The sequence below is a fragment of the Melospiza melodia genome, chromosome 7, assembly GCF_035770615.1.
Source record: "Melospiza melodia melodia isolate bMelMel2 chromosome 7, bMelMel2.pri, whole genome shotgun sequence".
Classification (NCBI taxonomy): Eukaryota; Metazoa; Chordata; class Aves; order Passeriformes; family Passerellidae; genus Melospiza; species Melospiza melodia.
Genome location: NC_086200.1, coordinates 27,511,456 through 27,524,859, shown reverse-complemented (window position 1 = coordinate 27,524,859; position 13,404 = coordinate 27,511,456). Strand labels below are relative to the sequence as shown.

General features: G+C 56.4%; 1 protein-coding gene across 2 annotated transcripts in view; it reads left to right on the top strand.

The window, feature by feature from the left end:
* The first annotated feature begins 420 nt into the window (after positions 1-420).
* The window catches only part of LINGO3 (leucine rich repeat and Ig domain containing 3), a 33,392-nt gene continuing 20,408 nt past the window's right edge, over positions 421-13,404 (top strand). The window contains exon 1 of one of the 2 annotated variants that reach the window (XM_063160873.1): positions 421-1,179. The gene's annotated coding sequence lies outside the window, so the exon portion shown is untranslated. Of the gene's footprint in view, positions 1,180-2,383; positions 2,452-13,404 lie in introns of those variants that run through there. The other variant, XM_063160874.1, reaches the window with a different exon arrangement.

Here is a 13,404-nt window from a genome sequence, read left to right as displayed (position 1 = left end):
GGTGAGGTGCTTGGGGAGGGGACAAGGACAAAGCAGCCTGCTCCAACCTGGAGCTCCCCCAGCTCCCCCAGTGCATTTATCAGCACTCTGCTCCCCCAAAATCACCTCTAACCCAGGCCAGCAGGCAGGAGAGCATCTTCCAGCAGTCAAAATCAGCTCCCAGCACGGGGATGGGGAGCTGGGTGGGAACAGCAGCAATTCCCCCATCCTTGATTGAAACAGCACAGCCTGAGGGGCCAGGGCGGGGGGGACGCTGCTTAATTGACTCTGTGCTTTTGATACAGCAGCCTAATGACTGTGTTCAATTAGCCAGAATCACCTTTCCGTCCTGGGGGATGGAAATGAGACGTGGATTGCTCTGGCACACCCTCCCCCCCACGCCAGCCTCTTAAAAATCCATCCCCAAACTAAACCAGCCGCGATTTTCATTCCTGGATTTTTCATCTTTTCCTAAGGAGATAAGTTGAGATTGTTTAAAACAGCAGCGAAATTCCTTCCCAACCACATAAATCTGCTGGTTTTAACCGCAGATCCAGGGCTGAGGCTGGGGATGAAGCTCGAATGGGAAAGCCCGAGCTGCGTGTGCCTGCAATGAAATTATAAATCCACATCCCGGAGCAAGCGAGCAGCAGGAGGCACCAGGAACCTCCATCAGCAGAAGCGCTGGGCTGCAGCAAGGGATGGGATTGGGAGTGGAACCGACAGGGCTGGGAGAGCTGTTGGCATTTCTCCTGACAAAACCCTGCACAAACCGAGCCAGCCCAGGTGGAACCACGGCGTTGGAGCCGCCCGGTGCTCGGTGCTGAGCCCCCTTCCTGCCCCCTGAGCTCTGCCCTCAGGTTCCTCGGCTGTAAAGTGAAGAAGATGCTGCCAAGCCCTGCTTGAAAAGCGCTGTCAGACGCAGCAAATGTCACCCAGTGGCTCAGGTGGTGCTTGGTCAGCTGGCACACAGCACATCAAGGGCACACTCTGCATCAGCTGCCCACTGAGGGACCAGCAAGGCTAAGGCCAGCCTGGACTGGCCAGTGATGAGTGGAGAGGAGCAACAATTCCACCCTGCAAGGCAGAGCCAAGGAGGGAATTGGCCTCTGCCACCCTCAAAGCCCAATTAACCAAATCAGCACAGCTCAGGAGGCTTCGGCAGGAGCAAGAGGAGAACTCCAAGGAGGAATTGCAATGGTGAGTGCTGTTCCCAAGGGGGATGGGGATGCTGCTGGGGGGCTCCAGGCCATTGTCCCGTGAGCCTGGCATCTCCTGGCACTGCTGCAAGGGACAGTGGAGCCCAGTGTGGAGGCACAAACTCAGGAGCCCTGCTCGGGCTGGGGGCTGCGCTCATTCCTGGGGTCATGGCTCTGTTTGTGCCCTGATTGCCCCAACTTCCCATGGGATGGAGAGGGAGTGGCTGTGTCCATCCACAACCACCTCCACCTCCAGGGCAGAGGGCAGCTCAGGGTGAGGTGGCCCCCAAACCCTGTCCTGGGGCAGGCAGGGGGATGCTAACAGCCTGTCATGGGGATGGGGTGGGAGGTGTGAGGTGATTTGGGGCTGCTGCGAGGGGGCTGAGGAACCCCCGGCAGGGTGGCAGGTGGGTATCTGTGGGTGCTGGCAGGGAGGAAACCCAGGCAGGGAGGTGTGGGGGTACCCAGGTGTGCAGAGTGGGGCTGGGGGAAGCCAGACACGGTGCTCGGGGGTACCCCACAGTGCTGGCACAGGGTTCTGTACCCCAGGCACGGTGGTCAGGAGTACCCCATGGTGCTGGCGTGAGGTTGTGTATCCCAGGCAGGGTGGTGTGGGGGTACCCAGGTGGGCAAAATGGGGCTAGGGGAGCCCAGGCACAGTGCTCAGGCGTACTCCATGGTGCTGCCATGTGGTTGTGTACCCCAGGCACAGTGCTCGGGGGTACCTTTTGGTGCTGCCATGGGGTTGTGTACCCCAGGCAGGGCGGTGTGGGGGTACCCAGGTGTGCAGAGGGGGTCTGGGGGAAACCCAGGTACAGTGGTCAATGGTACCCCACAGTGCTGCCATGGGGTCGTGTACCCCAGGTACGGTGGTCATGGGCACCCCATGGTGCTGCCATGGGATAGGGAACCTCATCAAGGGCACTCCGAAGCTCGGACACCCCAAGCTGCCTTTGCTCACGGCTGCGCGGGGAGGAGACCCCCGTGCCCTTCCCCGCGTTCCTCCGGGGCCGTTCCCGTTCTCCGCGCATCGCCCCCGGCCCCGTCCCTCCCCCGGCCGGGCGGGGGGCGCGGGGGGCGCGGGGGGCGGCTCCGCGCACGGCCCAGCGCGGCTGGAGAGGCGCTGCCGCCGCCGCGCCGCCCCCGGGGACGGGCCGGGGCCGGGCCGGGGTCCGTCCGGAGCCGCCGCCGCGCCGCCCCCGGGGCTGCGGCTCTGCCCGCGCCGCCGCCGCCGCCGCCGCACCATGGGCAGCCCCGCAGCGGCAGCCGAGCGGTGAGTGCGGGGTCCCGGGGCCGGGGAGGGTCGTGCCGAGCCGCACACGTGGAGCCGGGGGGCGGCCGCCGAGCCCCCGCCGCCCCTGGGGACACACAGCCCCCCTCCATCCCTCCGTCCATCCCTCCGTCCATCCCTCCGTCCATCCCTTCGTCCATCCCTCCGTCCACCCCTCCCTGCCTGGCTGTGCCCACCGCCCGCAGGCCCCTCGCAGCCCCCGCCGTGCCCGGGGTCGCACCGGGGGTGGCGGCGGTGCCGCCTCGCCCGCCCCTTCCCCGCTCCATCCCCCGGGGTCCGGTACCCGCAGTCCCCCCCGGCCCGGTTTGGGCTGGGGCCGCCGCTCGCAGCCCCTTCCCCGGCACAGCCGAGCGGCTCCGGGCATCCTCGGGCGTCGGGAAAGCTTCTCCCAAATCCTCTCGTTCGTGTTTCCCCCACGGGCGCTGCAGGTCCTCGCTCCTCGGCGCCCCAGGGCCCTTCCTGGCTCTTCTTCCCCGAGCATCCCGGATTTTTTAGGCGGATTCTCCGCTCGAAAATTCCGAGGGTTGGTTTAGGCGCGGATGTTAGCGGGTTGTGTTTCTCGGGGAAATGGAGCAGGCAGCAAGCGCAGCGTTCCTGGCTCCTATCGCCGTGCTGGAATAGCAGCCTTTGCCTCTTCCCACTCTCCATCCAGAGTACTTTTGTGCCAGTTCCTTAATCCACTTGCAAAGTGGATTTGAGCTAAAACCTCACAAAAGGTGCTCCAATTCCCGCGGCAGCGGTTGCAGAGGAGCGGCTGCTTTTTCTGTTCCTGCCCTGAGATGAGGGTTTTGGGAAGGAGAAAAGAGCAGCCAGAAAGGGAGAGAGGATGGCAGGAGAAGGCAGAGTGCCTGGGAAATAGATGGAGAGAGGAGCCGGGCCGGGCTCTGCAGCCTGGCAGCACCCAGAGCACAAACCCAGCCCAGGAGAGTGAGGAGCCCTGGAGCCAGGGCAGCTGGACAGGGAAGTGACCAGGATTGGGGATGTTTGGTGGCCTGGGGACACCAACCTGGGCCTAGCAGAGCTCCTGGCTGCTGCTTGGTTTTGTGGATGGCGTCTCGTGCACTCTCACCCAGCCTGCAGGATGGAGACCCCAAAACCCAGCACCGGCCCCAAAATAGGGGTGGCACCATGGGAAAAGCCTCATCCAGGCGGGGAAAGTTCCTGCAGTCCTCTCCATCCAAACATGAGGCGTTAAAACCAAAAATCCTTCCAAGAGCAGAGCTGCCCAGCAGTGATGCGGTGGTGTGTGGGTTAAAATCCCAAATGCAGGTGTTGAACCCTGCAATAACCCTTTGAGAATTGTGGGGCCCTTGGGGTTGCTCTGCACCCCAAAGCTCCATCACCCCTGGCAGGATGGAGATGGGATAAAATCCCAGCACCCTGGGGCATGGCGGAGAGCGTGGTGCACGTCCTTTAAATGGGAGAATAATTGAAGATGAGTAGGAGAGCTGCCAGCTGGGCAGCCTGGGGCTGATCTGGTTTAATTTTGTGCTGATGTTTTTATCACCAGTGTTTCTGTGGCACTCACAGAGGGGAGGCAGTGGAGCTGCTGCCTCTGGCTGCTGGAGGACAGGTGGAGCTGGATGGGTTTTGGCCACAGCAGCTTGGAGAGGTGATTTTTGGTCCACTCAAAATTTCCTAGGGTTTTCACATGGCAAAAACCCCACTTGGGTGTCTGCAGCCTTTCCTAAAGCTCTTGGCTTGTGGGCTGATCTTGGGGGATGATGCTCTGCAATGCCCATCCTGCAAAACAGCTGGGGGAGCATCCCCAGAGCAGGGAGCAGGAGGCAGGGCAGCTTCAGGAAAGAGTTGGCTTAAAAATCAGCAAAATCAAATTTTCATTTTATCTTGCCCTGTTGGAGGAGGGAGCAGGAGGAACAGGGGGTGGGTTGTGTTTCACCCATCCATGGCATCAATGCTGGGCAGAGCTGGGACATATCCCAGGCTCAGCATTTCCTGCCAGGCTCAGCCTTTCTGGGGGATGCTGACAGAATCAAATTTTGCTTTTTCCTGCCCTGTTGGAGGAGGGAGCAGGAGGACAGGAGGAACGGAGGCTGGGTTGTGTTTCACCCATCCAGGGCATCCATGCTGAGGCTGGGACATATCCCAGGCTCAGCCTTTCCTCCTAAGCTCAGCCTTTCCTCCCTAGCTCAGCCTTTCTGAGTGTTGAGCTTTTGCTGATCCCTGGCTGAAGATAGCAGGGCCGGGGGCTTTTTTCCTATTTTGTAGTGTTGAGAGCTCAGGAATGTCTGCTTTTATTAGCTGTGCTAATCCTGCCTCACCAGAGGACTCATCCCTGGCTCCAAGGCCCAAACCTAATCCCTGCTTTTCCCTCCTGGGCCCGAATTAAACCCTGGACTCACAGACGGACTCGGCGCCGGCTGCACTCAGCATTTAAAGGTTTTCAATCCAGCATTTAAAGGCTTTCAGTCCACGTGTTTGGGATGGATTTTTCCCAACTCCTGGCTGTCAGATCACTCCTGTTTCTCCCCCCTCAGCATCCCACCAGGGAGCAGGTGGCTCCTGTTCTCTCCGTGAGGAGCAGGAGCTGCCATAAGGCAGGAGGAGTTGGGCTGCTCCAGCAGCTCGGAGCTGTGTTCCCATCCCCGGGATGGGGATGTGGAAGAGGCAGAGGGGTGTTGGGAGCCCTGGGAATGCTGCTGGGAATGTGAAGCACACGTGGCTGGGTGTGCTGGGCGTGGGCAGCGGCGATTCCCGTGCCGCCGGTGCGTGTGGGCAGCAGGGTGGGATCCTGGCACCAGCAACATCTCCCTACGCCCCTCTGAGGGAAGGGAGGTGGGAGCCAAGTGAGGCCATCCCTGGGCTTGTCCCCAGTGGCACTGATTCACCATGAGGCTCTAAAACCCCTCTGTGTGCGTGCCGTGCCTCAGTTTCCCTGGCTGCAGGGGTTGAGGTGCGTGTGGGCAGCCTGGGTGGGATCCTGGCACCAGCAACAGCTCTCTAAAGGCTCAGCTCTGAGGGAAGGGAGGTGGGAGCCAAGTGAGGCCATCCCTGGGCTTGTCCCCAGTGGCACTGATTCACCATGAGGCTCCAAAACCCCTCCATGTGCGTGCTGTGCCTCAGTTTCCCTGGCTGCAGGGGTTGGGGAGTGGAGCCTGGCTTTGCGTGTGGGCAGCCCGGGTGGGACTCCTGGCATCAGCAGCTTCTCCCCACGCCCCCAAAGGCACAGCAAGAGGCAAGAGAGGTGGGAGCCAAGTGAGGCCATCCCTGGGCTTGTCCCCAGTGGCGCTGATTCGCCACAAAGCTCCAAATCTCTTCTGTGTATGTGCCGTGCCTCAGTTTCCCTGGCTGCAGGGGTTGGGGTGCATGTGGGCAGCCCAGATGGGATCCTGGCACCAGCAACACCTCCCCACGTCCCCACAGGCACAGCTCTGAGGGAAGGGAGGTGGGAGCCATCCCTGGGTTTGTCCCCAGTGCCACTGATTCACCACAAGGCTCCAAAACCCCTCCGTGTGCGTGCCGTGCCTCAGTTTCCCTGGCTGCAGGGGCTGGGGTGTGCAGCCTGGCTTTGGAGGGTGGCACAGAGCCTCAGCAGCCAAACTCCTGCTGCCTGTGGGGGCTGTGGAGCAGTGGTTGGGTTGTCTGAGCAGGCAGAGGGAGCATCAGGGAGCGCCCTGCAGGTGCTGCAAGGTAATCCTTGCAGCTCCATGGACCTTGTTTCTGGTGCATGGGGCTGCAGGGAGGGTGGGAGGTGCTGCCTGAGCCCAAAGGGCCATTCTGGGAGTGCTGGAAAAGCCCTAGAACAAACAGGTGAGGGCAGAAATGATCAGTGAGAGGGGATGAAAAGCAATAAATCCCATGAGAACACTTGGAAATGCTGCTGAGAGCCTCAGCGGCTGTGGAAGGGAAATGGATTTGGGAACCCTGAGCTGACTTTTCTGTTTGTGAAGTTTTTATAGGGTTTACCTTGAAACACAAAGCAGCTGCTTCCGTGAGGTTTGGCTCAGGGATTGTGGGAGCAGGGAGGCAGCAGTGGGACAGGCTGGGCCAGAGCTTTGCTCAGCCACTGGCAGTGGAATGTGCTGGATTCTCCTTTGGATCCCTTTGAGCCGTGGTGTTTGGGGCTGGAGCTGGAAGCCCACGGGTGCCCCAGGTCTGTGGGGTGTCAGAGGTGTCCCTGCTCAGGAGGGGCAGAGCCCTGGTGGTGGGAGAGCAGGGGAATGGCAATTTGGTGGGGCAAACTGGGGAAATGGCCCAAATTGGGGAATGGCAATTTGGAGGGGCATAGTGGGGAAATGGTCCTGGTGATGGCAGAGCAGGGGAATAGCAGTTTGAATTTGGTGCTGTCCTCAGCTTGCCCATTTCACATGGGCAAGAGCCCTCCCCAGATCCAGGCAGGGGTTGCCATTCCCTCTTTTCCATGCAGAACAGGCAAGCTGAGCACAGCACCAAATTCACCCCAGGACAACCAAACAGCAGAGATTGGGATGGAGAATTTGGGCAAACAGAAACAGCTTTAGCAGGGATGGGTTAAAAACAAAGCACAGAGGGTCTGGGCTGTGCTCCCCAGGCTGCTGTGGTGCCTTGGCATCCACAGGGGCACCCCAATGCAGGATCCACCTCTCTGAGTGTGTGGCTGTGTTCACAGGGGTTTTCAGAGAAGGGAAGAGATGAGGATTTGACTCCATGTTTCAGAAGGCTTGATTTATTATTTTATTATATATATTACATTAAAACTATACTAAAAGAATAGAAGAAAAGGTTTCATCAGAAGGCTAGCTAAGAATAGAATAGCAAAGAATGATAACAAAGGTTTGTGGCTTGGGCTCTGTGTCCGAGCCAGCTGGGCTGTGATTAGCCATTAATTACAAACATTAAACATGGACTAATCACAGATCTACCTGTTGCATTCCACAGCGGCAGATAATCAGTGTTTACATTTTGCTCTTGAGGCCTCTCAGCTTCCCAGGAGGAAAAATCTTAAGGAAAGGATTTTTCATGAAAAGATGTCTGCGACATGAGTGTGCCCTCCTCCCTCCTCTGCCTCTTCCCTTCCTCCCTGCCTTCCTCCCCCTGAATTTTTCATGCCACCACGAGCTCAGCTGTGCCTTGCAGCCCCATCCATCAGGAGGGTTTGGTTTTCAAAGCTGTCCCAGCTCTGCCCAGCTCAGATCTGGAGCGCCGGGGCTCCTTGTTCAGCTCCCAATGTGCCAACCAAAATAGCAGCGGCCACACACTGGAGTGGAGAGGAACAAGTGTTACTGGGAATTAAAATGACAGATCTCAGCATCAAGGTCTCCGAGGGTTTGTGCTTTATTAAGCAACAGTGAGTTCATGGGAAAGGACTTTGACTCAGAGCACCGGTTGTGTCTACAAGAAAAGAGAACCAGGGTCTATATTTAGGCTCAGGCTGTTGTGGGGAGCCAGGGCAGGCACTGAGGGAGGGGAGCTGGGCATCCTCAGCTCCATGGGGATGAGCCCTGGCCCTGTAGGGCAGAGTGGGGAGCAGGAGGTGGGCACATCTTAGCTTTGGGATTGTGGAATCCCCAAGGTTTGGGTTGGGAGGGACCTTAAAGCCCATCCAGCCATGGCAGGGACACCTTCAGATTACTCCAAGCCCTGTCCAGCCTGGCCTTGGGCACTGCCAGGGATCCAGGGGCAGCCCCAGCTGCTCTGGGCACCCTGTGCCAGGGCCTGCCCACCCTCACAGGGATGGTGCAGCAGAAGAACAACCCTGGTTTTCCTCCTCTCCAAGGGGCTGCACCCCCAGCCCCACATCAGCCGTGGTCAGGGGGGTGTGGAGAGCTCCTCTGAGCAGATTCACCCTGACTGGGACTTGTACAACATCCACAGGTTCAGAAAAAATGGGGAGCAGGACCCTGCTGTGTGGTCCTCACGTGGCTCCCTCTCCCTTAAATGTGGTTTCCTGCTGCTGGGGGTGATTGAACAGATCAATGTTTTCTCTTCTTGCCTCAGGGTCTGCCTCTTCCCACCGCCCCCTCCTATTAAAAATTCATTGTTTCTCCCAGATACCGTTGCTAGAGGGAGACAGGGAGGAATAAAGGAAGTTCTTGGAATGGAGAAGAGAAAATATTCAGTGGGAAGGGAATTGAGGAAAAATTTGAACCAAATATTGTCCCTCCCTGGGTGTGTTTGAGCCTGAGTGCTCTCTGTGTCATGGCACAGGATGTTCCCAGAGAGTTGAGTGGGAACTGGGGGGGACTTTGGGTGTTGGGGACACTCCTGCTCCTGCCAGTGAGGTGCTGAAGTGTCACAGTTGGGACAGTCATGGTACACAGAGTATCATGAAACAATTTCAGAAGGGTTCAACTCATAGAGAATAACATTACATCACTTCAGAGGGCTGCAAGCATCTGCCTGTAGGAGCAACAGGGGGAGGGTAGCATGGTAGGGATGGACAGAGACGGGAGATCTCTGCAGCCAGGTCAGGAATTTGGGGTTTATTGCAAAGGGCCTGGGTGCAGGGCCCTGCTGGGAGCTGCCAGCCACAGCTCAGAGCAGGGCTGAGAGGAGAAGGGGGAGAGAGGAGGAGAGGGTGAGAGAGTAAAAGCATAAGAGAGTAAAAGGGGTAAGAGAATAGAAAAGTAAGAGGGTAAAGTTCTCGTTACAATACAATAAATCTTCTTCTGTGTTGAATATTCTGATTCTCACTAACCAATGTAGTACAATATACAAATCCTACAGCATTTACATACACCCTATAAGAATCATTACATTGCCATACTGTGTTACATTTTATACCCTAAAAACTCCTCTTTGGGCCCCTTCTGCCAAGCTGGCAGGGTCTGCTCTGACCCTTGGGCCTGTCTGCAAGCAGAGGGTGTTGTTCCATCAAAAGGGGATTACCTTCAGCTGTGTGAGAGAAAAACAAGCAGGATGGGACTGCATGGGCTGGGGCTGGAATTGGACAATTAACTGCAATATGCAAATGGAGCAGAACTGATGAAAGTGAGAGACCCTGTGATCAGGTGTCCCTTTTTGTGACCATTTTGGTTCACCTTGGGTGCAGCCCTGGCTGGGCTCTTGTGCTGCTCAAGGTGGATCCATTGAGGCCTTTTAATAAATCCCTGCTTTATTCTGTAACTCCATGTAATCTCAGTTCTAGCTCAGCCTTCACAAGGCATCAGAAGAGTTGAAGGAATCATTTCCAAAGCCTTCTCAGTGGTGCAGCCAGAGGAGCAATCCATGATGGTGTTTGATGCTTTTGGCCTCTTTTTCCAGAGGGTCACCCGGGCTGACCTTCCCCGTGCTCAGGACAGCTGGACACCAACCCTTCAATGTTGGCACAAGGAGCTATTTTGTGTTTTTCCATTTAAATCTCATTTGAAGGGAAGTCCATCTGGTTCCCTCTGTGCTGCCAGAGGAAAAAATGGCTTTTCTTGGGTCAGTTTTCCACAGGGAGACCCAGGAGAGGCAGCGTGGCCCAGGACTTGTGCCTGGTGGGGAGCTGGGGCAGGGCCCCTGTAATTGAACGCTAATTAGGGATGGGAAAGGAGCAGAACCCTGCAACTGCAAATGGAAGGTGGAATGACATAAATGAGAGAGAAACTGTGACCTTTTTCCATAAGCAGGAATATTAACCAAGGGTGACTAATGGAGTGGTGAGGAAATCATTCTGCCTTCATTAGTCCTTATTGCAGGGCCTGATGAGGAGTGGGAGCGTTGGGCTGCTCCAGGGAAGTGCAGTGGGTGATGCCAACAGGGTGATGCCAACATCCCTGCCAACCATGCCCAGTGCTCTGGAAGTCATTCCAGGAGTCATTGTGGAGGTTGGACCCTCCAGCCCAGCCAGGGCTGCACCCAAAATGAACCAAAATGGTCACAAAATGGACAGCAGGTCACAGGGTCTCTCACTTTGATCAGTTCTGCTCCATTTGCATATTGGAGTTCATTGTCCAATTCCAGCTCCAGCCCATGCAGTCCCATCCTGCTTGTTTTTCTCTCTCCAGCCCATGTTGTTATTCTGGAGTTGATGTGGAGGTTGGACTCTCCAGCCCAGCCAGGGCTGCACCTAAAATGAACCAAAATGGTCATAAAAATGGACACCTGGTCACAGGGTCTCTCACTGTTATAAGTTCTGCTCCATTTGCATATTGGAGTTAATTGTCTAATTATAGCTTTAGCTTATGAAGTCCCATCCTTCTTGTTTTTCTCTCTTCATCCCACGGTGTTTGTGCTCTTGGGCTGAGATTTGGGTCATTTGTCCTTGGTCCCCAGCTAGAGCAGGAATTGTTTTGTCTCCCTGCTCTGTGCACAGAGCTCACCATCCCCTGACCTGAAGCCCAGACTCACCCACTAAAGCAGCACAGAACCTGAAAAATAGAAAAGCTCAAACCTGAGGCATCATTTCCTGAGGGAAAACAATTTTCAGGGTCTTACCTCATCCCTTCAGGGTTACTTTTACCTCAAGCACCAGCCTTGTGGCAAAGCAGTTTGGCACCACTGCCTTCCCCTGCCTTGCCCAGCCTGCAACATCTGGAAACCTCTGGAAATCCAGGTCCAGGCTGTTGCTGTTGCAGTGACAAATGGGGCTGTGATCTGTTGGGTCAGGCTCATCCATCATCAGAGCTGTTGGGTTTTTGGGGTTTTTGGGGTTTCTTTCCATGCCCTGAGGGTCTCTCTGGCTCAGGCTGTGGCTGCCCCTGAGTTCATGCTGGGCAGAGCTGTCCCTGTCCCTGTCCCTGTCCTCATGCAGGGATCACTCCATGGCCTGGGGACCTGTCCCTGCTGCCTCAGTCCTGGCTCAGCTCTCTCCACCTCAGTGACTTTACCAAGACTCCTAAGAAACAAATCTCTTTTTTTCCCTCTGTTTCATTTTTAACAGCTCTGCCTCATTTCTCCCTCCATTTCTCTCCCTGGGATCATTTCTGGCTGTGCCCCCGAAGCTGGGAGATGCTGTGTCCCTGTTGTGCTGCTGTGGAGCTCAATTCTTCCTCCTTCCTTGAGCATTTTCCAAATTTTCCCATTTACTTTTGCAGAAAGAAACTCTTTGGGGGGCTGTCACTGATAGAAGATTTCAAATGAGCAGCCTGTGACACCTCCCTATGGTAATGTGTCATTTTTGTTGTTGATATTTCAGTAACTAAAGGTCAGCTGGAAGCTCCGCTGGCTGGGCAATCTGACATTAATTACACTAATGAGCAATAGTCTCTGGCTTAATAATCCTGGATACCAGGGCTGTGTGACACTGGGGCACTCTCAGGTGTCCTGGCATCCATGGAATGGTCAAATCCCAGAAGATCCTGAGCTGGATCCCACAGGGATGATCAGTGCAGCCCCTCTCCCTGCACAGGCACCCCAACAACCCCACCCTGAGCACCCCTGAGAGCTCCTGGATGTGGCACAGGGTGCCAGGGTTCAGTTGAGGGGTTGGGGCTGGGTTGGACTTCATGATCTTGGGGGTCTCTTCCAACCCAGTGATTCTGTGAATTCTGGAATTCTATGAATTATGTGAATTCTGTGATTCTAGAATTCTGAAATTCTGTGAATTCTGTGTCCAAACGCTCCTGGAGCTCTGGCAGCCCTGGCACCATTCCCTGGGCAGCCTGGGCAGTGCCCAGCAGCCTCGGGGGGCAGAACCTTGCCCTGAGCTCCATGCCAAGGCCTGGCACAGCTGCAGCCCTTGCTGGGCTCCTGTCCCTGTGCCAGAGCAGAGCTCAGCCCCTGCCCCTGTGCCTGCCCTGGGGAGGAGCTGCAGCCCCCGAGGAGCCTCCCCTCAGTCTCCTGGGCTGCAGCTGAACGAGCCAAGTGCCCTCAGCTGCTCCTCAGCCCTTCCCCAGCTCCTTGTCCCTCCTCTGGGCACTCTCCAACAGCTTTGGGTCCTTCTGATCCCGTGGTGCCCAGAGTGCCCCCAGCACTGGAGCTGAGGCTGCCCCAGGGCAGAGCAGAGTGGGACAATCCCTCCCTGGGCCTGGTGCCCCCAGCACAGGGTGGCCCTTGGGGCTGCCAGGACCCAGCAGTGACTCAGATCCAACTTGCACTGACCAGGACCCCCAGGGCCCTTTCTGCAGTGCTCTGAGATGAGCCAGATCTGCTGAGATGCCTGGAACAGTTGCTGTGCACATCCCAAGGGATGCTCCTGTCTTACAAGAGCTCAGCTTGGGCACCTTGGTCTGGTTCTCTGCATGTCTGCTGATTTTCAGGGCATCTGGGTCCTGTTTGGCTTTGGGATTTGCTGCTGAATTGCTTTTTTCAGGGGGATCCCCTGTGCAGAACTGGAAGCTCCTTGATGGAGAAGCAGGTCCTGTGTGGTACCCAAGGAGAGGAGAATCCTCTCCTGGCTCCTCCATTGAGTATCCCAGAAAAGAGTTTAAAAAATCCAAGTTTTGGCTAAAAAAAACCACAAAGCACAGGAGCAGAAGGTGACAACAACCCTGGTGGCACAAACATACAGAGGGCCAGGGGGCTGTGCTGGTGTCACCACGTGGGACTGAAGGAGGTTTAGGCACTTCACCCACGTGCTGGTGGGTCCCATTTCACAAGGATTAAAATGTATTTGCAGACAAAACCCCCGGAGGTAACCTAAGACAGAGGTTGCTACGTGACCCAAGAGCTGCCAAAAACAAATGCCAAGAGCATCAGCTCATTCCCAGGACTGGGAATGAGGGACTCACCTGACAAAACCAAGCTCAGGTGGTCTCTAAGTGAGCTTAAATTCCACATTCCCCATGCTCAGGCAGGATGGGAGTGAAAAAACATCTCAGGGAAGGCAGAGGAGGCTGCTCAGGGCCAGGAGCTGAGCACGTTTGGCCTGACTGCAGTTTGCTCTCTGCAGTAAATACCTGGCTGTGTCCAGCCTGCTGGAATTGGATTGAAATGTTACCTTTTCCATGGCCATGGGGAGCAGCAGCTGGGCTGGTGTGGTTGTGATTTACCCTGGGGTGGTGCTGGTTCTGAGGGGAGCCTCTTCCATCCCTGCTGGAGTATTTGAGTGTGTGAGTCCCACACGTGGTG